The sequence below is a fragment of the Phyllostomus hastatus genome, unplaced genomic scaffold (assembly GCF_019186645.2).
Source record: "Phyllostomus hastatus isolate PE091 unplaced genomic scaffold, TTU_PhHast_1.1 phas_contig_402, whole genome shotgun sequence".
Lineage (NCBI taxonomy): Eukaryota > Metazoa > Chordata > Mammalia > Chiroptera > Phyllostomidae > Phyllostomus > Phyllostomus hastatus.
The window spans coordinates 2,102,566-2,128,276 of record NW_025333873.1 but is presented as its reverse complement, the minus strand read 5'-3'; the positions used below and the strand labels follow the sequence as shown (position 1 = coordinate 2,128,276).

At 45.9% G+C, this 25,711-nt stretch overlaps 1 long non-coding RNA gene across 1 annotated transcript; it reads left to right on the top strand.

The window, feature by feature from the left end:
* Positions 1 to 6,434: 6,434 nt before the first annotated feature.
* LOC123822578 lies at positions 6,435 to 15,197 on the top strand. Its single transcript, XR_006786364.1, has 3 exons — positions 6,435 to 6,515; positions 13,781 to 13,891; positions 14,495 to 15,197. It is a non-coding gene; the product is annotated as an uncharacterized LOC123822578 (long non-coding RNA).
* The last annotated feature ends 10,514 nt before the right edge of the window (positions 15,198 to 25,711 follow it).

The following is a 25,711-nucleotide window of genomic DNA, read 5'->3' as shown; positions in this document are numbered from 1 at the left end:
ATAATTAGCTAGGAAAAGGCAGAAAGAAATACAACACCTTCCTCCAAGGTAAACACCAATGGCCTTACCCCCTACAGTGAGATCACTAAACTAAACTGGCATATTAGTCAGGGTCCAACCAAAAAAACAAACCAGTCTGAATATTTACAACAAAGGGGATTTAATGCAGGGAACTGGTCACGTGAGTGACTGGGGAGCTAGAAGTCTACACAGGACGATGAGGTGACTCAGAACAGCTGGAAGCAATTGTCACCCCTCCCCCTTCCCCAAGGACTAGAGACAGAGGCAGAGTTATCTGAGCCCAGGGGTCAGGGTCACCTGCCAATAGCCAAATGTAGCAGGCCTATCTGGCAGAAACCAGAAACCCAAAAAACAGTCACTGCCAGAAATGCCACCAGCGGCTGAGAGAGATGGGAAAATACCCTTGCTTTCCCCCACTTCTCATCCTCCAGTTTCCCACCAAGACCTCCCATTGGTCAAATCCAGCCGGGAGCCCTGACGCAAAGGAAGCTGTGAGAGGTCAGCCTCCCTGAGCAGACACAGGGAGCCAGGCAGGGAACAGGTCCGTGAGCAAACACACTCAGGGCGCAGCTGTTCGGGCTCTGTCTTTCCTCTTGCCATGCACCTGAGCCAGGCCTCCAGGGCCCACGGGGCTGTCTTTGATCCTCCAGGTTGGGGCCTGAGAATCAAAGAGAAACCACTTTCATCCTGGTGGCCAGATGTCGTTCTGGACCTTGTTCCCCAGCCTGCCTGTTGGATGATGACTTCTGGATATTCAGACTCACTTGTTTCCATTACACAGTCCTCCCTCCTTCCCTCCCTTCCTGCCTCCCTCTGTCCCTCCCTCCCTTCCTCCTTCCCCACCTTCTTCTCTTCCTTTTCTTCCCTCCGGTATTCCTCGCTCACTCATTTAATCATGTGCGGATCACTCTCTGTGTGTCAGGCACTGTGCTGGGCACTAGGGACATGGAGAGTGAGACCATGTATGTGACACTCTAGTGACAATTCCACATAAACAGATATTTACAGTACAGGTTCTCAGACGACCCACAGGAGTAACAGGAGGGATGGTCAGTTCCTCCTGGAGGTGGTCAGGAAGGCTCCCACAGGGGCTGATGTTTAAGCTGAATCCTGAAGAACATTTCCCGACTAAGTAACCAGAAGTAGGGCTTCCTGGGCAGGGGGAGCAATAGATGCAAAGACATGGAGGCAACAGAAAGAACATAATCTGGTGGGGCAGAGAGTGTGACAGTGTGGTGACAACAGGGTGACCTCCCACAGATAGGCAGGGCTGGTTGCTGGAGAGCACCTGCGAGTGTTTCTCCTGGAACTACTAAAGGGCTTTAAGAAAGAGAGAAAGCTTATCAGAACTGAGCTGTGGAAAGAGCACTCTGGCTGCAGCTGGAGGGGGCACTGACGTGGAAGACCGGGAGGAAGGCCGATGTCCAAAGTCCACACAGGCAGAGGAAGGTGAGACCTGTGTCCCAGGGAGGGACTCACAAGGACCTCGTTATACAGGCAAGCCTCGGAGACCTTGTGGATTCGGTTCCAGACCACTGCAGTAAAGCGAGTCATAGTGTTTTTGTTGGTAGAGGGTCTTGCCTTCAGTTTGGAAAAAGAAATGCAACATCTGTGAAGCTTAATAAAGCAAAGCACAGTAAAATAAGGTATGCCTGTAGTGAAGGTTTGATTATTTGGAGGGAAGGAAGGAAGGAAGGGAGGAAGGAAGGGAGGAAAAAGAAAACCTGTTTGGAGAAAGTCAAGCTTTTTTTCAGTAAGTCAGTCGTCAGGGGCTCAGGTTGCTAAGCTACAGGGAAAGTGGAACAGCCCAGTGCTAAAAGGAGCTTTGGGGGAGGTGGGTGTAATTGGGCAGGTTGCTGCCTCCTCCAGACCCAAAGCTTCAAGCCTCATCCACCCACCTTTCCAGGGCTGCTGCGAGGAGGCGGGTAAGGGGGCTGCTCCACCTCCAGGAAGGTCCTCTGGGGTCCAAATGGCAGCAGCACAGCTGAGTGGAGGCGTCAGGGCCTTGGCTATGCCTGAGGTGCCCAGCTGGGCAGCACCTTGTCTGTTACTCACCAAGGCACCTGTGCAACACACTCCAGACCAGCCAGCACAGTGCTATCCAACTGTGTAGGGTCACAAGTTCCATTCACCCTTTAACCTGTTCTTAGGCCAGGGAGGTGTGGCCTTTTCTGGATCTCTCCTGGTCCAGGTTTGCCCTGTGTAACCAAGTGGATTTTTCTTTTAATTTCATCAACAAATGACTTGACTACCAACACCTATAGCTTTTTGAACAAATTCGGAGAATGGGGGTAGAGAGAGTTGCATTGCAGCAGGAAGTCCAGCAGTGGGGGCTCAGTCTACCTTCCAAGGCCTTGAATTGACAGCTTGACCCTGGCATTCAAAGTTGAAGCCATGTGGCCTAATGGGGTCTGGAGACTGCACGTGGCCAGGAGCTCCAGACACACCTGCCTTTGACTGCTGTCCCTCACCGGGCTCAGCACAGGCCACTCTCTGTTCGCTTTAGGAGAGTTGCTCTGAGACAGAAGAGCCTTGCAGGTCCGCCCCATCCGACCTCCCTCCTACTCGGACACGCAACTGCCCCACAGGGCCGAGTGCTCCTGGGGCTGAAAGTTTCGGGAGCTGAGGCCAGTGTAAGTTACCTCCCAGAAGCAGACTCCGAGAGGCGAGGACAGGGGAAGCGATGGGGTGCCTGGAAATAGAGAAGCCAGAGAAGCAAAAGATAGGAAATGGGGAGTCAGGTGGGGGAGGGAACTAGGGAGGGAGGAGGGAGTCAAGATCTGATCAAGACTCCTTCAGAGAGCCTGGCAAGAGAGTCACCAGGGCAGCAGCTGAAAAACAGCAAAGAGGAAATCTAGACTGGTGATAGAGGGAGAAGGCTCTGGGGAAAATGACCAAGGCAGCAAGGATCTAGAAGAAGAAACTGATCATTGCCAACATTATCTCTGGAGCTCCCACCTGGGCAGAGACCACCACTTCCCCAGTCCCTGCAACCCCCGCTCTGGGGGGGTTGTCTGTGCCTCTCCTACTGAATGTAATGCTCCCACTTACTACCTATGGGACCTCGTGCAACTTACCCTCAGTTGTGCATCAGTTTCCTCATCTGTAAAATGAAGTTAATGATCATCGCAATCTAGCAGAGTTGCTGTAAGGACCAAATAACTTACTATGTGGGAGGTGCTTAGACCAGTGTTTGGCACTCTAGTTAGCATGAACTATTATGATTTTCATCACCACCATCATCTGCATTTTATTTTCAGTGTGAAATGAATGACTTGTGCGAGGTGGGAACTCTGCCCCCTTCTGTAACGAGGAAAAACCAGGCTGAGGAGGTCAAACACTTGCTCAGGCCATGCAACAAATGCGTGTTGGAGCCAAGATCCAAACACAGATCTGCTGGCTCCTTCAGCTCCCATTGTTTTCCACTGTGTGTGTTCACCCCTCGTGGTCCCTTGGATCCTCGATAATGACGAATGCAGGAAGCAGCTGTGGGCCAGTGGCAAGATCAAAGCCTCAGAGTCGGAACACTCGGAGCCCAGGTCCTACCTGCTAACTGGGGACCTGGGCACATCCCTTCTCTCTGGACCGTGGCTTCCTCACGTTCAATGGAAAACACCACCACTTGGGAGAGGTGTTGTGAGAGAGGTAAAGCTATCCATCACCGTGAAAACACCAATGCAGAACCTTTTCTGTGTCTTGCTGAAGACAAGCAAAAAACATTCGTGTGGAGTTCTTGTGGCTATTTTTCTGGCTCCCTGTTTTCACCCCCTGCCCTGGGAAACCATTTCAGCCTCAGTTTCTGAAATACCTTTCTGTCCTTTGCTCACTCTTCGTGCTTATGTTTTCTTTCCCTGCAAGTTTCCATCTATTTCTGGAGGCTCCAATCCCCATTCGCGGTTAGTGCCTAAATATGGGCCTGTTCCCAGGCCTTTAGCTGGAGACTTAAAACACTGTCTTAATCCAAGGAGCAACCCCAAGCAAAGTGTGGGACTGGGTAGAGCCCAGCCTGCCGCTGCCTCCCTCCTCCCAGGCTCTGGCGCCAGGGGCCCTGGGTTTTCTCTCCCTCTAATCAGAACTGATCTCTGGACAGGATCTGAAGTTCCTTTCCACTCTTGCAAAAGTAGCAGATATCTGAATGAGGGTGAGAACTTGCTGCCCAAGCCCTGAAATCTCTCTGCAGAGTTTCCCTGTGGTGCATCCCCAAGGGGAGGCGGCTGGACTGGAGCGAGGGAGACAGACCACGCAGCCCGTGGGGACCCACCCGGGTGTCAGCCAGGCCCGGGCGTAGTCTCTGGAATGTTTCCTTGTTGTAGGTACAGCATCATAGTCATGCTTGTCACACCTATGACATCTGTTATCTTTCCATCCTAAAGAGCTCTGGGGATGTTAATGAATGCAAGGCAGTCTAAAACAGCAGACTGTCAGGCAGCTGCCTCCAACCACAACTGAGGCCTCCTTCTTGTACTTGGAAGCCTCCTTCAAGAAATTCAAGGTTTCTAAAGCCCATGTCAGCTCTTGTTCTAGCAAACAGGTAATATGCCTTCAGTGTTTTGGACCAGAGTCTTAGTTCCATTCCTAGCTGATTTCTAAAAAGCATTTCGTCACTGTCATTCCGTGTGTATTAGGCACCCACATCAGCATACGGATTCAAATTCAAACTCCTCATCCCAACCGCATGGATTTGGGCAAGTCTTCGGGGCTTTGGTCTCAATTTCCTCGTCTACAAAAGGAAATAATAGTACTGGACTCTGGGATGATCGGCGAGCCTTAAATGAGATAAGATCTGCAAAGCACCTACCTCAATGCCTGGTACTTAGCCCCCAGGAAAGTGAGTTTCCTGCACCCTCTTCCCACCCCCACCCACATTCCCACTCCTTTGCACAGTGCTGAAGAGAACTAAACAGAAGGATAGATTCAAAGCTCCCCAGTACCCTGTGTTCTAAAAGGAGATACATTTAATTATTAAAAACCTCAGACACACATTCCTTTTGTTTAATGACTTCAAATGTGCACTTTCACCCCTTCCTACCCTTCGCTAGGAAAGAAGAAAAGAAGCAAAAGATGAGCAGGGGGTGTTGCGCATGCTGGTCATTGCGTGTGACACACCAGAACAGACAGATTGCTTTGAACTAGGAGATTATCTAAAGTCTACAGTGTGGAATTATTAACCTCGCCTAAGCTGCAGCGCATACAAAAGAAACCGGCCAAGTATCCCTTCCTTTGCAAGCGCCGTGATAATTTAATCGTCAGTTGGTGCAGCGGGCGTTCATTTCAAGATCTCGGGAGCACAGGTATCTTGTCCAGGTTGTTATGACCTTCTCACACCTGCTCTGGGTGTCCCCACTGTCCTAGGCCCAGGGCGGCGGGGAAGGTCCATAATTACTAATACATGACTAACCATCTTTTGGATTCAGGATCAGAACCAGGAGAGCAAGAGGAGTGGCTAAGTACAGAGATCTGTCGTGCTAAGAACACCCAAACCCGTAAAGAATTTTTACAAGGTTTTATTTCAGCCAAGCACCGGATACACCTGGAAGCGAGATCTCAAAAGACTAAGAAAAATGCTTCAGAGGGTAACAGTTTGCAGTTTCTTTTATGAATCCAGAATGAAGGAGGGAACGTGAGGAAGGTTACAAGGGAGATGGGAGACAGCAAGGTGGGGATCGGATTACAGGGTAGTTAAGACTATGTGGGCGTCTGAGGGTAGTTATGCTTCAGATGCCTAAAAGGAGAATTACCCCGGCACTTCAAGGGTGTGTTAACTTCGATGGAGAGGGCTTGCTTATGGCAAAGATAAACCTTTTCTAAATAAGTTATATGCCTGGGGTGTGGCTACTACCCTCTATGACCTGCCCAGGGTGGCATTTATGATCAGATGACCTGGGAGGTTACTTTCCGTCACTGGCCTTGTCAGGTTTATTGTAGAACCGCGTTTTCATCCACAACAGGAATGTGAAGCTACACTGGGAGGTGAAGCAGGGTGTGAAGAGACCAGGCCAGAAAAGAGGATCCCCAGTTGTGGACGGCTCCACGCTGGGGTGCTGGCTGGACAGAGCAGTCAGCGCCGGCCGGTCCAGAAGTGCGGGGCGTGGCCGGGCGTGGAGCAGGTGCCAGGTGCCAAGCCTGGAGAGGGAACGGGCGGAGGGAAGATGAGCAGGGACCAGGAAATAGCCGGAGCTGCAAACAAGTAGGACGAAAATAGCTTAAGGTCACAACTCAATGTCTGCCACCAGCCTGTCAAATCTGTGTGTGAGAGACAGCAAGAACAGAGTTCAAGATGCCAGCTGAGGGCTGGTGCTGCTCCACCGGATGGGGACTCTGTGAGGGCAGGGGTGTCACCCTAGAGCCGGGTGTGGCAGGCCAGTTATTGGAACTAAATAAATACTCACTTTCCTGGGCATTGTAAAAACTGACAGAAGTCCGTGCAGGGATGAGGCGAGAGGAGCCAGGGAAGAGACTGCACGGCACCACCACACCTGAACGTGGCCTTGCCGGTGAGTGCTCCACCTGCCTCAAAGTGCCTTCAGTGAATGACCCCCACCCCGCCCTCCTTTCCGCATCCTGGCTTACTTACCTGTGGCTATCGTGACAGATCATGACAAACCTGATGATTCGAAACAACAGAAATGTGTTCTATCGCAGTTCTAGAGGCAAGAAGTTGAAAGTCGATATCTCGGGGTTGACATCAAGGTGTCAGCAGGACCATGCTCCCTCCAGAGGCTCTAGGAGTGAATCCTTGCCCCTTCTAGCTTCTGGTGGCCGCTGGCATTCCCTGGTTCGTGATTGTGTCTCTCCAATCTTTCTCTGCAGCTTTACAGGAACTTCTCCTGTGTGTGCTTGAGTGTGCGCTCGAGTGTGTGTGTGTGTAATCTTCTACTTCTCCCTTGAAGTAGCATTTAGGACCTACCTGAGTAACCCAGGATAATATCTGTATCTCAAGATCCTTAATTTAATCACATCTGCCCTTTTTTCTCAGATGGTAGCATTTGCAGGTTGGAGGGGTTAGGACCTTGCATCTCCTGGGAGGTAGGGACCACCCTGCACCCCACGGGGCCTAGAGCAGCAGCGGCTGGGAGAGGAGTCCAGCTGGCTTTTCCCTGGAGTGGCGTGGCAGGGGCAGGTGTGCAATGAGGAGGGGAGGAAAGCTGTCACCAGGGCAGAGGCAAGGCAAAGCAGGGGTGCGGGGGCGACTGGTGGGGGCCACGTGGTGATAGGCAGGGCGACATCGGTGAGGCCATAGGGCAGAGTGTGGCTTGGCACCAGCATCTGGGTGGAGGCAGGTTAACGTTAAGTTTGTGTGAATTTGTTACGGCAGCTGCAGGAAACTAAAAAGGGTGCCAAAGGGATTGGCCTTGCTTTCCTAGCTCTTTCCCAACCCCTGTAGTTTAACAATTGTCTTATCTGCCTTGCTCCTCACTCCAGCCCCTTTCTCTGAGAACCTGGCACAATAGCCACCATCTATTGAGTATCTACCTCATGGGAGGCACGGAGCCAAGGCCTGCACATGGGCTACATCACTAATCTGTGCAATAACCCTGTGGGATGGGCGTTAAGGCTGGAAGAAGTGGAGCGGCTGGCTCAGGCTCACACAGCTAGACCACAATAGAACTGGGAGCTAAACCCAGCTGAGGCTAACTTCAAAGCCTGTGGCCCTGGCCTTAGTGTTTCACTGTTTGAGTGGGTGCCCTCTCTTGTTGACCATCAGTTCTCCAGAAGCCTGTTGGCATCTCATACAAATAACTGCTTATCATCAAAACAACTCCATGAGGTAGGAGCTATTATGTCCATTTTTACAGACAAGGAAGCTGCCGCCAGTGGTAGAAACAGCCTCGGACCTTGGGGATTCTTGGGTCCCAGACCCATGTCATTGCCTCTGATCCTCTCTACCCACCCCCCCACCCCCACCCACTTGCACCAGCACGCTGGGCTATAATTTGCCTTGGATGTAGTTCAGGTTTCTGAAAGGCTTCTGTGTTGTCCAGAGCCTGGGGGGCTTCCATCAAGTGCATGTGTGAGGCTTGCTTGTTCGTTTCCAGAGAGTTCAAAACACCCACCAGTGCTGTAAAAATACTGCGCTGCCCAGACACTGACAAACGCCCTGCCCACATTTTCCAGAGTCTCCCTGCCTAGTCCTATCCACACCCTCCTCCTCCCCTCTTCCTCACAAGAAAGCTTGAGAGATTTACACTGCAAAATTGGTACATTTTAAAAATCTGCACAATCCAAATTATTATAACATTGGTTATTACAATGATAATATAAAAACTGGGAGAGAAAAAAAATGTTGACAAATTCTCCAAACTATGTATCCCAAGTAAATCTTTCGGAAAAAAAAGTACCTTAACAAAAGTGAGTAGAGGAAAGAATGCCAGGAAAGAGAGAGAAAAACGAAAAGGGAAAGGAAAATTGTGTACATTTATAAACTCCAAATACCTAAATGGATGTATCGAGAATCAGTGGTAATTAGGATGCTTTCGTATGAAGTGTCGGAACACTTCACTGAAATAGCACAGCGTGCAGCGTGGCCAACAGACAGCGAACTGCCTTTGGAAGTAAACAATGATTTCCTGGATCTGCCTGGCTCCCTGGGGAGTGGGGAAAGGAAGACGAGTCCAACGAGAGAGAGAAAGCACTCCCCGTGGTTGTCAGCAGAGGTAGCACAGTGACCAGAGACCAGGACCAGAAGCTGCGTAGCTGAGACTCAGTCTCGGCCCTCCAGCCCGTTTGCTGCGTGACCCCGGACGAGGCATTTCCCTTCTCCGCGCTGCGGCGTTTCCCATCTGCAGACGATGGCGATGGTGCCTTCAGACTCTGCTGGATGTTTTTAACCAACACAGAATCACAACCGTTTTGTTTTGTTTTATTTTTGCTTTTCTTCTTCAAAGAGAATGAGGCAAGGAGATAGGATCGCTGCTCCACACACATTTACCCAGAGGGCAAAACCACACGGACATTTGGTGAAAAGTCGGACAAGAGCGTGCCTCACACCCAAATCCCAAGCTCAATAGAACGGCCCTCGCCGTGCCGTGCTGTGCGCCGTGCTGTGCTGTGCGGGGCTGGGGCAGCCTGGCCGGGGAGGAGGTCTGTGGAGGCCTCTGTCTGAACCCCTTTCACTGCAGCATTCCCAGAAAACCAGCCCTGTCATTAAGCCTGCAGTGTAAACACGGTGCTCGGCAAGAGCCCAAGTTTGCAGTCACCTAGAGCAAAGCTCGCTCTTTTCAAGGGAGCTCTTTCAGCATTCATCCTGCACCAGTCCCTGCTTTAGGACCTGAGACAAACATGGGGCTCCCCTAGGAAATCCCTGGCCCTTCTTCCAAAATCCCCGCAGCCTGTGGGCACGATTCGGAATTTTGTTTCGCTGGCTGGTGCAGACCCCAGTTTGTCTGGGGAGAGAAACATCCACAGAAGGGTCAGAGAGGCAGGGTCCTGGGGTGGGAGTAAGAAAAGGGCCCCTTGCTGTGGCTGCCACAGAGCTACAGAAGGAAATAACACATTCAGAACATTTTGCCCAGAGTCCAGAATTTAGACTTACCAATAAGCATTTCTTGCTCTGAATATTTATCATAAGTATATTGAGTGTTTAGTATGCCATTTTGTTCTTGTTAATTAAGAGGCCGCTTCGGTGTGTTACAGCTGCATCTTGTGTGTATGTTCTGAAGCCCCACCTAGCTAGCAAGCTCTCCAAAGGCAGAGGAAGTGCCAGCTGTTTGGTTTCCAAGCCCAACAAGGTGCCGAGTGCAGACGTGAGCCAAGACAGGCAGGCTGCTTTCGCCAGGAAGTCAGTCAACAGCAGCTCCTCAATGCGCCCAAGGCCCCTCTCCCACCAGTCCGTTCCCACCCACTTCCATGACTCACACGGCACAGGTTCCTCCCCATGTCTGAGGAAAGCGAGGAGAACATTGAGAAAAGTGTTATCAGGTGCTTCTCCATAGCCATCCTAGTATATACCCCATCTTGTACTTTCTGAATAGTGATGATAATAATAATAATAATAGCTAATATTTATTGAGCATTTACTATGTTCAGGCATTGCTAAGTGCTTTATCTTGCAACACAACCTTCATACCACCCATCCTGCAGGTGAAAAAACTGAGACTTGGGTACATAGCTAAAAAATGGTAGACTGGGACTCAGAGCAGGACTGGCTGGCTTGACTCCAGTGGTTTAACATCTAAGCCAGTGACTTTCAACCGGTACACTGCGAGAATGTTTAAAACCTGCAATACCTCACTGTTCAGTCAGGGGCACTGACCTCTTTTCCCTTAGATTGTCAAATAAAAAAAATGACAGCAGCCATCCCAACAATAGCCATCCAGTGTGAATGAATCAAAATCATACCTGCTTTTTGTCAGATCAGCAAAAAATATATAATATATGTTCTGGTGTGCTGCAGAACTTCAGTAATTAGTTTGTGTGTGCTATGAGATGAAAAAGGTTGAAAATCGCTGATCTAAGATATACTGCTTCCTGGACTAGCTTGTGAACAGAGATCCTGTCTTTTTTCCCCCCCTATATTCCTGCAGAGCCTGGAAGGACCCCCAGTGACAGTAGGCTCTAGGCACCTGCCTGCTGCTGCCTGATGGATGGGAGGTCCCCGCCCAGGGCAGTGAGATGCCAGAGACAAGAGTGACACAAGGACAGAGGGGGACACCGCGAAGAGTTGGGAGAGCTGCTGAAAGCCAGGCTGATTTAGGGGGTGGGGGTGAGGTGTAGGCACAGAGACCCCCACTAGGCAATACTCAGGAACTTCCAGAGAGCTCTGAGAAGGTAGGAGGGCTTTTCTCCTCTAAGGAAGACTCTTCAAGCAATAATGAGGCATCCAGATACTGCAAGGGCGCAGGGACGGCTCTGGGGCCGAGCTTAATTCAATGTCCCCATCTTTGATGATCACTAAGGAGCCAGTGTTGCCCCTTGCAAAAAACTGCTCATCCGTTGCCCTGGCTGACTTCCAGTTTAGAAAAAGCCACAGCACTCAACTGTTCCTGTGCTTTGGGCAATCTGTGGAATCTCCCTTTTTTTTCCTGCACTAAAGGCGTGAGAGGTTGCAGCCCCGTTCTCCTAATGGCTTATGTTTCAATATTTAACTTTTAAATCAGTTATTTGGAACAGAGAATACATTTCCCAAAAGGAAACATGCTCTTTTAAGAGGTTATGATCTCAGGTAGGCCCTAAAGGCCTTATTTTATCCATTGTTAATAGCTTTGAGTCCAGGGGTACATATCACCTACAAATAATCACGTGTTTGTAGAGGGAAATGCATTCCCAGCTCTAACTCAGCGTGCCAGGGCACGATTCCCCCTGGACCTTGAAGTAAGGATTCCTGAGAATGAGAGGGCTGGCAGCTCTGTGGTACCTGTTGGCTTTCCAGCTGGGTTGGAAGAGGAGATCAGATGCGAGGGAAAAGCTCATACCAGGTTTTCAAGGAGGCCACATCTGCTGAAACAGAGTGTACGAACACTGCTGCTGTCTGCTGGCTCAGGACGGCCCACGTGAGGGTGAACGGCACACGTGAGCATAGACGTCACACTCCTCACCTCCACCTTCAAACAGAAAAGTGTTTCCACCATCCTCAGCCTGCTAACTCCCTGAAGCCAAGAGACCAATACTCACCTCATTCCAGCTCCATCCCAAGACCTTATCCTGCACCTACTCATCTATGCTGAGGGACAGGGGGTTGAACAAGTGCCTCCAGGAAGCTCCTTATTTATTTATTTTTAAATCATTATAATAGCTACTACTTTTATTTAGTACTAACTGTATGCCAAGGACCTTTTAATTTATTATGTTTTTATTTATTATATTCTCACCATAACCCTAGGGTATATTTATCGTTAGCCTTGCGCAGACCGAGAAAACTGAGGTTTGGGATGATTATGTAACTCGCCTTAGACCACATGGCTAGTGCATGGAAGAATCAGCATTCAAACCTCGGTCTGTCTCAAACCTCAGATCCCAGGCTGTTAACTGCTGTGCTGTACTTGTTTTTACAGAAAAGAAATTTTTAAAAAATCTATCACAAAGCAAAGCTTGCCGTAGTATGTTTAAAATATCTGTTTTTATTTAAATGATCATCTTAAAACTGATGTAAGCGTAACCTGGGTCACGGGGCAGTCCAAACATAACGGAGCCCTGTGGAGTGGTTTAACGGCTCCTTTTTCTGTTTTCTTATGACTGATTTCCAGCCAAGAGGAGGCCAAATACCATCACGGCACATTAAATAAATGAGGGTTTTGCAGTAGACTGAGCAGAGACAAATCACAGGAGAATTGCTTGTTCATGCGGTCACACAGCACACAGTGGGACGGGCATGCCAAGTTCACAAGGGTTTGCCCCTTCGGTACCAACCTCGCATTGGAAGTAGACACATTACAAAGACTCCGTCTCTCTATGCCCAGCATCGCACACACGTGGACTCATCATTACCTGGCTGTTAAGCGGCTTAGTCCCTACGAGAGTTGTTGAGAGATAAAGTTTTTCTCTAAGTCTCCTCTTAACTATCCTTCTTTCTCAGTGATGCAATGAGTAGTTATACATATTCTCTAGAAACTTCTCATTTGCTTAGTTAAAAAAAGAAACTCTAAGAAACAGGAAGAAAGAAACTTACTAGTTCAATCCTCCTGTATGAATAAGCACATCAAACTTGTTTATGAAAAAGGAAGAATCACAAAGTTTCAGTTTGTTGCAACATTAGAAAAAGTGGGAGAGGAGGAAGCAGAGAAAAGCAGCACACATAGGAAGCATGATGAGATTATAGAAAGAAACCCAAATATCAGTAATCACAATAAATGTAAATGGATTAAACTGGCCTGCTAAATAATACAGAAAATATTAGATTGAAAAAATAGAAATCCAGATATACTTTTTATAAGAGACTTGCTCAACTGTAAGATTGCAGAAAGACAGAAAAGTATGAAAAAATATAGAAATGACAAGTACTAACCAAGAGAAAGCTAATGTGGCTATTATTAATATCAGACAAGTGAGCTTGGGATAAAGCAAGTCACTGCATTTTGATAAAAGTTTTCCTCTGGGAGATATAACAACTTTAAATGTACCTGTCCTTAAAACTCACACAGGAGGGAGGAGTCGCTTGAAAGGGTCTTACACAATGAATAGTTCACCAGATAGAAAAGAGGAGGGGGTCAGGGAGAAGGGCGTGCCAGACTGCGGAAACCCCACATGCCGAACACCAGACAGGTGAGGAAACCTGGCTCGTACAGAGCTCTAAGGCACTGGGTAATAACACCAAGCAGGAGAAATTAAAACACGGTAAGTGGTAGTGAGTTCACATTCATGGAGGCTTAGTTTCTATGACAGTTTTCTGTACCAGAAAAAAGAACTGGACCAAGTTCCTCTTCAGCATAAAACCAAAGTCCCTAGAAAAAGAATACTACTTGCTTGCACAGGGGATGGGAGGAACACAAAGAGCTAATGCTTTCATTTTTCTTGGCAAATCCTTCACTGCAGATTTCAAAGTCCCAGAATAATTCACTCCGGTGATGTCATTCCTGCCTTGGGTGATTGCATGTCCTGAGTAATCATGCGACTAACACCCTCTGGCTGTCACCGAGAGGTCCAAACAAGACCAGCAGCATTACTCAGCCCCAGAGTGCTAGCGAACTGCTTTAGTTGCTCACTTTCATAATTACAGTCTGATTCTTTACGTGTAATAGACAGAGGGTAACAAAGGAGACAGAAAAACAAGTGTGGAAGCTATTTCGTGTTCATGCCGTGACCTAACGCATTCATTTGATTTCAGTTGGCAAAGGAAGCAGAAGATCCGGTTTGACGAAAAAGATCAAGAGTAGTTGCACAACAGGCTTCTGAGTTGGGAACGTCTTTTATATATTGTCAGTTTCTACCATGACAGGTAATTCGCTCAGTCGTGAACAAAACACCTTAGACAGTAGCCAAAACCCCTGAGGAAATAATGTGCACTTTAGACATAATGAACTATTTTTTATAATTTCAGGCAATCTGTGCTCCTTGAATCGGACTCATTTTTGCTGATATGTTTAACTAAGGAATTCTCTAATATGCAATGGGAATTGGCATCTATCCACCCACATTTTATGTTGGTGGTGAAAACTGGAAACTGAGAAAAGAGGCTGGAGGGACGGGGGGTTGTCTCCTTTTATGGTTTCTACAAAAATGTCTTTTTCTGAGAGTTAAGCATGGTTTTTGCTTTAATCACTGCAGAGAGCATTTTCCACATGAGAGGACGTGGAGCAGAGGCTTGGAACCCTGTGCCCCGTTTTCTCTCCAGGGATCCGTGTTTACCTCTGCCCAGAAAGGGGCTCTCTGCCCCTCCTCTCTTGTTTGCCCCTCCTTTTTTGTTCATCCCTCAGTTCTTTTCCTGCCCGATAGAGAATAGAAGAAGGCATGCAACCCAGTACTTTTTGTAGAAGCTGCTTTAGTCTAATAACTCTGTAAGTATCTATCAAGTGGGTGCCACGTGCCAGCACTGTTCTAGGTGCTGAGAACACTGCGTGAACAAAGCAGACAGAGGTCCCGCCTGTCACTGAGCTCCACTTCAGGGTTGGCAGCCAAGGCATCTCAGAGGCAGTGCTCTCTGAGCTGAGCTCTCACTATGAAAAGGAGTGCGCCCAGGGGAGAACACCTGGAAGAGTGTTCCAAGGAGGGGGAACAGCCCAGTGCAGAGGCTTTGAGAAGAGCATCAGTCCCATGCATTCCAGGAAAAGGAAGGAATGTGGTGAGTCATTCCTGGGTTCCAAGTCACCCACACATGAAGGCCACTTGTAGCTGCTAGGTCACTGGGCAGGAGCCATGCCAAGAAAGAAAGAAATGTCCTCTGCCAAAGGTAAGAGATTCAGATAACAAGGGCCCTCTAATTCCATTCCGAGCTAGGGGTGCTGGGGCGGCTGTGGTTTCAGAAAATCAATATGGCAGCCTGTGGCAATGGCCCTGAATGGAAAGAGACTGGAGCCTGAGAACCACAGAGGGGACACTCCGAAGGTGGTGACAGAAAGCAAGAGAGAGATGAGGTCTCTTTAGAGAGAAAGGGGGAACAGAGCATGCTGCTTTTAGGAGAAAATCATCAGTTTGGGCGAGGAAGAACGGGGACCTGAAAATAAGAAATAAGAGAAGTTAGTTTAGGGCATTTTTCCCACAGAGGGCCAGAGTTTGAGTAGAAGCCAGAGAGAGTCCTCTTTAGAAGTCTGAGAACTGGAGACAGGTGAGTCAGAGGAGGATCCGGTTTGCGAAGGGGGTGGGGAAGGCGGATGGACCCAGACGGGCACGTGTTCTCACGCAGCCATACACGCACGCAGCGATGCCAGGTGCCTTTTCAAAAATGTGCCAGGTCGAGTGAAAGGAGCTGAATGTATCCTTTTTATATTTATACAGGAAGCAGGGTGGCCAAGCCTCTGTTTTCACAGACTGCATTTTCAACACCGTTTTAACCTTCGTTCCCTTTCAGTGAACACAAAATTCACATGCCCTTTTTTAAAGTCATTTGACATGTTAAAATAATTCTAGTAACTAAAAACAAAGCCAGGTGATCTCAGAATATTTTTTTAAATTATTTTATGTTTTCTGTATGTTACTGTATGTTTCCATCGCTGATGTCCCCTCTGCCCAGGTTTTGGCCTGTCCCCTTTGGTCTGTCGGACCTACTGGAATTCCCACACGAGTCCCTGCTGAGCTGTCTGCTGCCCGGAAATGTGACCAGACCTGCATACCAGCCTCAGGCTGCTGTTCCCTAACTCAGAAGGGAAAGGGAAAAGGCGACAACTAGGTCTGCCAGAGTTTGTCTTTAAAAATATGTAGAGGCACTGTAGATGGATTTATCAAGTGAAGGCGGAGGCTGCTGGGGGAAGAGACAACTTGTCTGGCCTCCGAGAACCAAGCTAGACCCAGTGATTTAGGGGAACCTGGGCATAGAAAAAACGTTAGCTTAACCCCAGAGCGCAGGAAATTGGAATGATAATTTCCTAATTATTTTGTTGTTTCCAAAGATTTTTATATGTATAGTTAAATGGAAATTCATCTCTTGCAATTCAGTAAGAGGTATACTGTATAAAGATTTTAAGACAATCTATAAAAGAGCCTTTATTAAACTAACAGCATGTGTTAATATAAATAAAATGTGTATATATTTTTAAATTGCTGTGAAATCAGGATAAAATTTCTAGACTCTTGTAATTTAAAAAAATTTTCACATTAAAAAAAATCTCTCTAAGGATCAGAACTTTCTGACAGCAGAAGCAGTAAACACCCAGCCCTGCAGGTGAGCTTCGGTGTAAGTCTCAAGCCTGCCCTGGGTCTGGGGTCTCTTCCATCGCTTCTGTTGTGTGACTTGGCTCATATCTAAACACCATGAGCTCGGCACTGAGTGAGGGCAGTCCACAAAGATGTTGGTTCTCTCTCCCATCAGACATAGCCAGTTAAAAAGAACTATTGACACCATTATCATTAGAGAAATATAAAGCAAATCACAACAATATACCACTTCTCACCTGCTAGGGTAGCTGTAATGAAAAGGACAGACAATAACAAATGTGACAAGGCTATGGAGAAATTGGAAGCGTCATACATTGCTGATGGGAATGTAAATGGTGCAGCTTCTTTGGAAAACAGCCTGACAGCTTCTTAAAAGTTAAACATAGAAATACTGTAACATATGACACAGCAATTTCAACCCTAGCCATATGCCCAGGAGCAATGAAAGCGTAAGTCCACACCAACACTTGTACATGAATGTTCATAGCATCATTATCCTTAACAGCCAAGAAATGGAAACAATTCAAATGTCCATCAACTGATGAGTAGGTAAAATGTGTATGTCCCTACAATGGGATATCACTCTGCAACAAAAAGAAATAAGTCCTGACCCTTGCTGCAACATGGGTGAGCCCTGAACACGTTGTGAGTGAAAGAAGCCGCATATTGTGCAATGCCAGTTATATGAAAGGCCCATAATAGGCAAATCTATAAAGACAGAAAGTAGATTAGTGGTTGTCTGGGGCCAGGAAGGGGAGGGAGAAGGAGGGGAAAGAAGTTTGAGGGGAAATAAGGAGTGTCTACTAATGGCTATGTAGTTTCCTTTTGGAGCTATGAAAATGTTCTTAAAGTTGATTGTGGTGATGGTAACAAAACTCTGAGAATCTACAAAAAATTGATATGTACACTTAAAATGAGTAAAGTGTACAGTATGTAAATTATATCCTGATAAGACTGTTAACCCAAAGAAAAAAGAAAGAATTTGGACACTAAATTCAGAATATAAATCGACTAATAGATTCTAGACCAGTTTAGATTTGTGCTGGCAATACACATGGGGGATGGGGGGGTAGCTGAAAGAGAGAGAAAGAGAGAAGAACAACAGCAAAATGGGAAGTAAAATTTCAACATTAACAGTTATTTGTAATTTGCTAATTAAAGTGGAGTTTCTACCATGTAAATATCTGCTTCTAAATTCTGACTCCAGAGGTTTCTTAAGGATGAATTCTCTTAAACTTCCAGATAGTACCACCCTGAGACCCGGGCAGCCCTGACCCCAGACCTGCCCCCTATGTCTACCACACACACACTAAATTGATTAAAAAATATATGGGTGCCTCCAGCCCTAGGGATCCAGCATTCCGTGCTCACCCAGTGTGACCATGACCCTAAACATTTCTTCTTGAGATAACATCATCCAGGACTCATGGAAGCACTTCATACCTCTCTTGCCCTCTGTCTTCAAAACAAAAGAAGTTTTTTGGGTTGTATTGCTGCCGATATTAGAAACAAAAACTGCTTTGAAAAGATTTAAGTGGTGGAAGCTTCTAGATAAGAAAAGACAAACTAATTAAGTTGTCAAATCCTTTCTCTTCCAAGTATATGAATGCAAAACGTTCTTCCATAACAGAGTATCATTATCCAGGAGTGCCGAGCATCCCTTTTCTGGCTTCTTGTTGTGTTCCATCTCATTGTCCTGGAGGTACCTGAGAATTAGATGGCATTCACAATACTTGCACACAATGATGGAGGATATTTTGCAATAGCCAACAATTCATGTTAACTCTTAAAATGTAAATATGTAGATGTAGCTGCAGCATGAATGAACCATAATATTGATTCTTTATACTGACAGCTAGATGGATATTCAATGCTAGGATTGCAATAATTTAATTTTTATAATACATTTAATAAGATTTAATCAAATATTTAAAAGTTTGGTTATATTGAAATAATTTTATTTAAAATGTTGATGTAGGACTTCCAGTCAAGATGGTGGCATAGGCAGACATGGCTTGACTCTTCACACAACCACATCAAAATTACAACTAAATATAGGACAACCATCACTCAGAACTGTCAGAAATCGAGTTGAATGAAAGTCTGACAACTACAGAATTAAAGAAACTACATTCATCCAGACTGAACCACAGAGCCAGCAAGCTGGTGCCATATCTGAGACTCCATCAACCTGGCTTGTGTACACCGTTTGATTGCCTTGGAGATCTCCAGAGACTCTGCCCCACCCAACTTATGGGCCCATCCAAGCTGCTTTTCCATATGAATGGTCTTGACTCATCCTTTACAACTTCCTAAATCCTCTCAAACAAGCAACAACTGGCCTCAGTGAGCCCCAGTCCTGGAACTAGCAGCCTAGATTCACAGTTGAAGTCCAGCACAATTAGCAGCCACCTCAGATTGCTTTATAACTCAGGCAGGGTGGCTCTGGGCAAAACACAGGTTGGGGCTGATCTTGGTCTGCACCACTCAGGTCTGCACACAACCCCAGGGGCCAGTGCACCCAGTGGACAGTTACAGACCATGTCAGAGCACCAGCTCTCTGCCCTTGCACAGCTGATCCTCCACAGAGGGTAGAGGTTGGTGGTAAGTGGTCACAGCCAATCCTTGCAGCTAACTGGTCTGAGTAACTCCCTCCCATTGATCTGCCAACAGCAACCAAGGCTCAACTACAAGAGGAGGGAGTACTTAACCCACATGAAGGGCATACCTTGAGTACCCAGCTTGGGTGATAGGGGAGATTGTGCCACTGGACCCTACAGGACACCTACTATATTAGGCCACACAACCAAGACATGGAGGCAAAGCAGCTCTACCTACCACATAGAAACAAACACAGGAGGCTGCCAAAACAAGGAGACAAAGAAACAAGGCCCACATGAAAGAACAGGTCAAAACTCAAGAAAAAGAACTAAACAAAATGGAGATAATCAATTTATCAGATACAGAGTTCAAAACACTGTTTATAAGGATACTCAAGGAACTTAGTGAGGACCTCAGCAGCATATAAAACAACCAGTCAGTAACAAAGGATACACTAATTGAAACAAAAAACAATTTACAGGGAAGCAATAGTTGAGAAGAAGCCGAGAATCAAATCAATATGATTTAGAACATAAGGAAGCAAAAAACTACCAATTAGGACAATAAGAAGAAAAGAGAATTAAAAAAAAATGAGAGTAATGTAAGCAGCCTCTGGAACAACTTTAAGCAATCCAACATTTGCTTCATAGGGGTGCCAGAAGGAGAAAAGAAAGAGCAAGAAATTGGACATCTGTTTTTAAAAAAATAATGAAAGAAAACTTCCTTGATTTGGTGAAGGAAATGGACATGCAAGTGCAGGAAGCACAGAGAGTCCCAAATGAGATGGATGCAAAGAGGCCACTCCAAGACACATCATAATTAAAATGCCAAATGTTAAAAAGAGAATCTTAAAAGAAGCAAGGGAAAAGAAGCTAGTTACTTACAGGGGAGTTCCCATAAGATTGTCAGCTGATTTCTCTAAAGAAACTTTGCAGGCTAGAAAGGATTGGCAAGAAATATTCAAAGTCATGAAAAACAGGGACCTACAGTGAAGATTGCTCAACCCAGCAAAGCTATCATTTAGAATCCAAGGGCAAATAAAGAGGTTCCCAAACAAGAAACTATAGGAATTCATCATCACGAAACCGTTGTTATATGAAATGTTAAAGGAACTTATTTAAGAAAGAGAAGATCGAAACTATGCACAATAAAACAACAATACATACATATCTACCACCAATGGAATCTAAAAAACAAACTAAGCAAACAAGAAGAACAGAGACAGAATTATGGATATGGAGAGCATTTTGATAGTTGCCAGGTGGCAGTGGGGGTGTGGGAGAATGAGTGGAGGGGTGAGGGGATTAAGAAGTACAAATAGGAAGTTACAGAATAGCCATGGGGATGTGAAGTACAGTATAGGAAATGGAGCAGCCAAACACTTACATGCATGACCCATGGACATGAGCAATGGTGGGAGGATTGCCTGAGGGAGTGGGGGGTGCTGAGTGGAGAGGAGCAAAGGGGGACAAATAAGGAGAACTGTAATAGCATAATCAATAAAATATAATAAAAATAAAATGTATATAAAACTTAAAAAAATACTGAATATGTAAGGGACTTCAACTACAACATAAAAAACAGAAGTCAGGGCAAGCTTTAAGCATCTAAGGCAAATGTTTTTATAATCTTGTTTTATCTGTGAACCCCAACTTCCATTTTAGTAGCAATAGATAGGACACTTTCTTGCTTACTTCACAAGGTTGTTGTAAGAATTACTGGTATAATGTCTCTGAAAGCATTTGGAAGATGGAAAAGAACCACAGAAATGTAAAATGATATTATTGTAGCCATAAAAGTAATACACATTTCATCTCCTTTAATGGAAAAGAAATTTTATTAGTTTTGGAGTACAAATAAAAAAACCACTTTGACCTAGAAAAATAAATAAATAAATAAAATGTTGGTGTATTCATGTGTTATTTTTTAGTTTGTCTTTTAATTATAATACATAATGTAAATATTTTTAAAACAATGACTTCTTGAAAATATACAAAGTAATCTTAATTGAAAATTCATATTGCTTTAACTTCCATTTTGATAAAAATATACTCAAATATTAAACATCCTGAACATAATTGCATTTTGTTTTTAATTTTTTTGTTATTATTGTTGGTTAAACACAAATTACATGAAAATCTTTATTTTAACAACATAATTAGTGTTTTACTGAAATCAAGAAAATAAAATATTGTGGAATAAAAGAATAATTTCTGAATTGTCAATACAAAATGTCACTAGCTCATCCAAACATGGGCAAAAATAATTAAATTCAACTATCTTTGCTGTTTTGTTAACTTTCATCATATAAAGACCATAGCTTTATCAGTATTTTTGGATTTTCTCATTGAATTGTTAATATACAAGGAGAAAACATTTCTTTGACATTATTAAACTTTTTTTGCAACATTTAAACGTGCGGATTAGGGTACGTGGGTGTCCTTTCATTCCTTTGCCTGGCCTGCTCCCGGCAGGGTCCAGGGTATCCCAGTAAATCTAAAGGATGAGCTGGGAAGATTAAGGGAAGGCCAAAATCTTTGCCTTCTCCCCCAAAATAAAAATTAAAATTCCAGGAATTCCTTTGGGTAGCCATAGTTCTCTGAGCACACTTAAAATTCACCTGAGAGGGAAAATGAATCAAACCCCTAAAACCTTAGAGATGGAGCCATTTCATGAGTCTTTTCCTTTGGAGTGAAGGGGTCAAGTGGAGGACGAAGGAGAGAAAGGAGAAGCAATAACAAGCCCAAGTCTCCAACCCAGTTCTGCAAATCAAGGCAGAAAAGGGCCCCACACGCTACTGCTTCCCAGCGGGGGTGAAGGGAACAGTTCAGAGCCTCCCACCCCACCTCGCTGAGGCCCCTTCAAAGCTGAGCGATGGCCTCCTCCTCAGAATCAACCCAGGGAGATGCTGCCTTTCAGTGCTTATTCCGGGTGATCATCACCCTAGCTGGAGCACTGCAAGCCCCAGGGACAGGCAGACCAGGAAGGCAGGGACAGGAGTAGGGTCAGAAGCTCTCTCCAGAACACCTAGAGTCTTAGGCTTGGGCCTTGTTAGCTCCTCAGACCTTCATGCAAGTAAGAAAACCACATCCCTTTTAGACAGATGAAACAAAAGTTTCCCTTTCCTCCTTGCAGAGGCGGCCCTGGGCCAGGGACCTTGGCGTGGCAAGAGGAGCCAGGTCTGGTTTTTACTCCCCAGTGGCCCCCTTAGCTGGGCACACGCAAGGCACACAACTTGCACCACCACGCGTGTAGTTCTAGCCTGGGCAGTGGCAGCCACACCAGAGCAGCAAAGGTGGCCCAGCTTCTGGGGGTGGCACAACGGAGCAGCGGTTAGGAAACTCTGTTCCGTGTACCCCTGTATTCCCTCGAGGGGCCTCTGTCCCAGCTCCAAAAGACACATCAACCACAGCAGGTCCCTGTCACCTGATATGCGGCATAGTTTTGGGGTTTTGTCTGGAGAAGGGGATGGCACAATTTAAAAACATTTTTTTTTAAATTCCAGATCTAGTCCAGCCACATCACAGTCTCTGGGTGCCGTGGAAGGAAGGGGTCAGCCGGGCACAAAGGGGTGTGCTTTTCAGGGACATTACTGGACACTGGCTTTAGTTTCCATGACAATGGGTGTGCTCTTCTCCTGACCCCACCAGGTCCTGTCCTTTACAGCTACTCAGAATTTTTCAGGACCTTGGATGGGCAGTCTCTTTGTAAATCTAAATCACTGGGTTCTACCAAACCTTTCACAAACCACAGGCAAACAATATATCTACATTTTAAACATCCACGTTTGAAAAATCCCTCTAGGCATCATCCACTGTAACGTGTAGCCAGCCAAGCAACCATGGCATTCTCTCCTTTTCTTGACTAAATTTAGAAGCAAACATCTTCAGAATATGAAACTAAATAATAAAGGTCACAGGACAATGAATAATATGTCATGTGTGGTTAATTATGCTTGGTTCTAAAAAAAAGTCATCCTAGCTTCTATATAAAAATTGTGTGTGTAGTTACTTCACTTTGAAATGTCATAGGGTTACTGGTTTCAGAAGGAAAGTGGAAGTGCTCAGAGATATTTCTGTAATGCTGAAAGAAGATGTTTCTTAAGAGAATGTAACATTTAATTCTTTATTGCTTCCTTTTGTCCTGTGGCTGGCTTATAAATATGCAACGCACAATTCTTTGTGCTATTGAAATTCAGGGTTCAGATTATTTTTAGTCTTTTCAGGGGGGAAAAAAGCAAATAATTTAGATGCAGAAAAGATAGGGTTGTTTCTCAACAGCTACTAAATCTGATGAACCATTATAATCACAAGGTAGATAGAATTACATTTAACCTTTTTCCATGGGGAGATAACCTCTACTTTTAGCTTCAAAATTCAGCTGTTTTTAATCTACCCTGAACACATCAGACTTCAAAAATGAAGCAGTTCTGAAATACTTGATTGAAAGTCACCGGTCTGCCTAATTTTTATTTCAGCTGTAATTCAAGCAGGGGATGGAATTGTGAGTGAGTTCTTTTTAATACTCCAATCAGATAAAATAAGCAAGCCATGTTGTTAATAGCGATGATGGAAGTGATAGCTCTCGGGCAGTCGAGCAAATGTTTTGTTGTGACTTGGGGTGATCGTCAGAAAAAAGGTACATGAGGTCAAACTCACTTCTGCTTTTCGAGATAATGTTGCCTCGCCATGCCCCGGGAGGTCACAGGAATTTTCCCTCTCAATCTTTTTTCTTGTTGCCCTAGGATTTACACTCTTGCTTTTCTTCTGACTAGTTTCACAAACATCCCTGGGCACTCACTGAGTATCCGACCCTGTGCGCGATGTTAGGAATGCAGAGATAAGGAATGCAGTCTGGGCGGCGGAGGAGCTCAGGCTGGAGGGCGCAGACCACAGGCGTTCTGGTGACCCGTGCAGGAGGCCTGCGCGAGGTGCCTGCTCCAGGCCAGCCCGTGGATTTTGAGTCCGGAGCAGGGATTTGGTTTCTTTGTCTGCATAATTTTTCTAGGATCCGGTCAAGCTCTAAAATGTATATGTTTCTGGTTATTTCAGACAAGGTATTTTACAGCTACACTGGTATGTCTACACTACTTCTAAAACGCAGATGCTAGAAGTAGTCTTGGCCTCCTCCAGATTCCTCTCAGTGTTTCCCTGATGTTATTTCAGACAGCAGTCCCCCACCTTTTTGGCACCAGGGACTGGTTTCATGAAAGACAATTTTTCCACTCAGTGGGGGTGGCGGGGAGGTCTTGGGATCGTTCAAGCACATTACATTTAAGTTCAACTCCTGTTGTGTTCCTAATTGGTAGTGGCCCGGATTGGAACCGGTCTGTGGCCCAGAGGTTGGGGACCCCTGCTTTAACCTACCTAAAGCCTCCACTTACATTTTATCTGTTGGGAGGAAGGGGTGTTGGTGGGGGTATGTTTTGAGATGCGATGCCCATTTAATCAGCACTCATTTGGTGCAGAATGGCTGTCTTGTCATCTTTCTCCAGTTACTTGCCACAGATTCAAATTCTGAAAGAATTTACTATCTTCGGTCCTTTTGAAATGAGTACAGATCTGAGGCACATTCCTCTCTTCTATTTCAGAAAAGAAAGGCCTTCAAATGGTTCTATCTAGTGACTTATTGGGTGGCTTCTTGCCAGTCTCTTGATTTGCATCATCCAAGCTCCTGGGGTTTGCTGATTCAGAAATCATCCTGCACTTTCTAGCTCTTCAGCTGGCCACTTTTAAGTAAGCAGAATCATTCTCCAGCTTCTGTTGTAAAACTCGTTTTTTGTTTATTTGCTTTATTTTGTTTAAAGAGGTCTCAAGACGACTCAGAGCAACATGAGATGAAGTGTAGATCAGTGAACTTCAACTGGGGGTAAAGAGGGACAAGAGCTTTTTTTCAGGGATGTCCTTCCGCCCATCCCTGTGCACTGCAGCCCTTGCGAACCACGGCAGGCAGAGGGGTAGCAGATTAGAACCTGGAGCCCGAGCTCCACGTACGTTTCTGTCACCAGCTCCCCAGCTGCTCTGTGATCCCAGCTCACCTTCTGGTCTGTCACACTAGTCTGTTCATTTCCATATTTTAAGTTTAGTAAGTAAAATTTTAAGTGACTTCAATTCCAAAGAATAAAATATACAATGAAAAACCTATCGCGGAAAACATACATTTGACTTTCTGCTATACACTCACCCCCCGAACAAACAGCCAAGTTTTGTTTAACTAAGTTCCCTCAGTACGACTCATTGCCCCCTCAAGGAAACAGACGTTCATTTGTAGCCAGAGGATCCAGTTTCAAAGTGATGCCCATTCATTCACTGGGGTGCAATTTAAGTGCGCTATCCTAACTCCTGGGAAAGATCCCTTAGCCCAGCGGAAAGGTAGAGAGCTGGCAGGGCCCCTCGGAGCTGGGCAGTTACAGACCCACAGAAAAGTGGGTGTGCGGCTTGGAGACACTTAGGAGAAGTCTCAGAGAGCCCCGAGGCTTGGTGGTTTCCACCACTTACCTGAGTCCTCTCATCCTGGCCAAGGAAGTTTTCTCCTTAGCTTTCTCTAGGAAGTCTCATCCAGCCCTCCTCTCCTCCACCCTGGTTCTCCCAAGTGTTCTAAGAGGCAGTGGCTCTTAGTCCGGCTGCACCGATCTCTGGTCCCCTCTGGGGCCTACCCGTCTCCTTAGCTAGCAAAGCCTGGTAATGTACTTATGATCTGGAAGTTCACAGAAAAATTTTCTTAACCTATAAACTAGAGTACCTATGGCCCCTTGGTTGGGACCTTGTGGGTTCTTGAGGATGCATCCAGCTAGAATACACTGCTGGCCTCTCGTCTTGCCCTCGCTCAGCATCCCCTCGGGAAGTCG